This window comes from Eriocheir sinensis, chromosome 61 (genome assembly GCF_024679095.1).
Source record: "Eriocheir sinensis breed Jianghai 21 chromosome 61, ASM2467909v1, whole genome shotgun sequence".
In the NCBI taxonomy this organism is placed as follows: domain Eukaryota; kingdom Metazoa; phylum Arthropoda; class Malacostraca; order Decapoda; family Varunidae; genus Eriocheir; species Eriocheir sinensis.
In genome coordinates this window covers 2,749,377-2,752,651 of record NC_066569.1, presented here as the reverse complement: position 1 = coordinate 2,752,651, position 3,275 = coordinate 2,749,377, and positions in this window count along the sequence as shown.

Below are 3,275 nucleotides of genomic sequence, written 5' to 3'. Positions count from 1 at the left end.
TGTGTGTGTGTGTGTGTGTGTGTGTGTGTGAGGAAAGGAGGAGGAGGACGGTAGGGAAGGGAGGGATGGGAGGAGGAAGGGAGGGAGAGAGGGAAGGGAGAAGGGTGGTCTGGTTATGTTAGCTCCCTTCCCTTCCCTTCACTGTTCTTTCCTTCCCTTCCCTTCCTTTCACTGTCCTTTCCTTCCCTTCCCTTACTTTCACTGTGCTTTCCTTCCCTTCTCTTCTCTTCCCTTCCCTTCCTTTCCCTTCTCTTTTCTTTCCTTTCATTTCAATCATTCCCTTCCCTTTCTTTACTTTTCCTTCCCTTCCTTTATTTTTCCTTCCCTTCTCATCCCTTCCCTTCCCCTCTCTTCCCTTCCCTTCCCCTCTCTTCCCTTCCCTTCCATTCCCTTCCCTTCCTTTACTTTTCCTTCCCTTCTCATCCCTTCCCCTCTCTTCCCTTCCCTTCCATTCCCTTCCATTCCCTTCCCTTCCTTTACTTCCCTTTCCCCTTCCCTTCCCTTCCTTTCCATTCCCTTCCATTCCATTCCTTTCCCTTCCCTTCCTTTCCCTTCCCATCCCTTCCCTCCCTTACCTTTTCTTTCACTGTCATTCCCTTCCCTTCCTTTCTCTTCCCTTCTCTTCCCTTCCCTTCTCTTCCCTTCCCTTCCCTTTCCTTCCTATCCTTTCCTTTCACTGTCCTTCCCTTCCCTTCCCTTTCCTAACCTCCTCCTCCTCCTCCTCCTCCTCTTTCTCACCGTTTTCTTCAACTTTGACAGGATTCGTTGAGAGAGAGAGAGAGAGAGAGAGAGAGAGAGAGAGAGAGAGAGAGTTTAAAATTCCAAGTTAAATTTCTTCATTCTCTTCATTTTCTCTAATTTCCTCGAATATTTTGGTGCAATTTTGTTATTTTCTTGTTTACATAATTCCTCCTCCTCCTCCTCCTAGCTCCTCCTCTTTATCTTGTTCTTCTAAGTCTTCTTTTTCCTCTTTCATCTTTTTTTTTTTTTGTTATTGCTTTCTTTAAATCGTCCTCTTCACACCCTCCTCCTCCTCTCCTCCTCTTCTTTCCCCCTCCTCCTCTTTTTCTTCGTCCCCTTCCTCCTCCACTTACTGAAGCCATAGGAATATAGTACCCCTCTCTCTCTCTCTCTCTCTCTCTCTCTCTCTCTCTCTCTCTCTCTCTGGTGTCGCCCTTTTCGTCAAAAGCTATTTACAACCCACTGACAAAACACCGGGAAACAGTAACGTTGAACATTTGTGCGTGCGAGTAAACATTGCAAAAGTCAATTTAAATATATCTGTCACTTACAGACCTCCCGGGCAATCACTCGATGCAGATCTTGAAATGTACAGCGTCTTAAGGCACTCACTTAATAACAGCGACTCACTGATATTAGGAGACTTTAACCTCCCCCATATCGACTGGGCGACACTGTCAGGTACAGAAGGTGAGTCACATAGAATGATCGAATTTTTAGAAGAAAGTTATCTAAGCCAAATGGTTTCTGAACCAACTCGACAAAATAACATACTCGACCTTGTTATAACGACCCAAGATAACCTAGTCAGTAATGTCACGGTAGGAGAACACCTCGGTTCCTGCGATCATAAACTAGTGCGCGTTGACATTAGAGCTCAAACATCGGTGACTGAAAATAAAGTAAAGGTGCCCAATTTCAAAAGAGCTAACTTCGTAGAAATCCGACGAAAACTAATAGATATGCAACTATCAGATGACGGCAATGTAGAGGACGCCTGGCTAAGCTTTAAAAATCACTTACTCACTCAGCAGGACACATTTGTCCCCTTGTGCGAGAAGCGAATTAACACTAATAAAAGCCCACCTTGGTTTAATAGCGAAATTAAACACTCAGTCAAGGAGAGAAAATTGTTTTACAGGTTAAAGAAAGAACAAAGCACGCACGAAAACATTAGACTTTATAATGATGCCAGGCGACGAGTATACAGATTAGTGCGTCAGGCAAAGCGTAGATATGAAGAAACTATTGCAGCCAACTGTAAGAATAATCCGAAATCCTTCTTCAGTTACATAAACAACAGAAAGGCGATCAGAAGTGGAATTGGACCTTTAACAAACAGCGATGGTGCACTAGTGACTGACAGCCAACACGTTGCAAACCTATTAAACAATTACTTTTCCTCGGTGTTTAATAATAACAGTCCTCCCACCACTACCACCAACACCAGTACTAATGTAAATCCCGAGCATGCATTGCCTAACTTTGAAATAAACCCCGATGAAGTCCTTAAAGCCCTCCAATCACTTAAAACAAATAAAAGTCCTGAACCTGACAAAGTATATCCAACTCTGCTCAAAGAAACAAAGAGCGAAATACTCTCCTTCCTCACATCCATATTCAATATGTCCTTACGACAAGGCATCGTCCCTTCGGATTGGAAAAAGGCTAACGTGACACAGATTTTTAAGAAAGGAGACAAAAAAGTACCAGGTAATTACAGGCCCATTAGCCTAACTTCGGTTGTAGGTAAGCTACTTGAGAGCATAATTAGAGACAAAATTGTGAGTTACCTTGAAAGCCACTCATTAATTGGGGACTCACAACATGGCTTCCGTAACAAAAGATCCTGCCTATCAAACTTATTAACCTTTTATAACAACATCTTCACTGTTTATGACGCAACCAAATCACTGGACGTAGTCAATCTTGATTTCCAGAAAGCGTTTGATAAAGTCCCACATCATAAATTACTTTACAAATTAAAACAAATAGGTATTGACGGTCAAGTAAACCAATGGATCGCGAATTGGTTGAGCAACAGACAACAAAGAGTAGTGATTGACGGATTTAACTCAGAGTGGGCGCCGGTCACTAGTGGCGTCCCTCAGGGCTCGGTCCTTGGCCCAGTGCTCTTCATTATTTACATCAACGACGTGGATGTTGGACTCAATAATCGCATTAGTAAATTTGCAGACGACACAAAGATTGGTAACTCGGTTCTCACTGACGAAGATAGGCAAAGCCTCCAAGAGGATTTGCACAAAATTTCAGCTTGGTCGGATAAATGGGAGATGCCCTTTAACGTAGACAAGTGCCAGGTCCTTCAAGTTGGAACGAGGAATATGAAGTTCGATTACGAAATGCGCGGCGTTAAACTCAAAAGCGTTCAATGCGTCAAGGACTCGGGGGTCAAAATCGCGTCAAACCTCAAATTCTCACAGCAATGCATCGATGCAGCAAATAAAATTAACAGAATGTTGGGCTTCATTAAAAGAAACTTTTTATTCAAAAGTAAAGATGTAATACTTCCG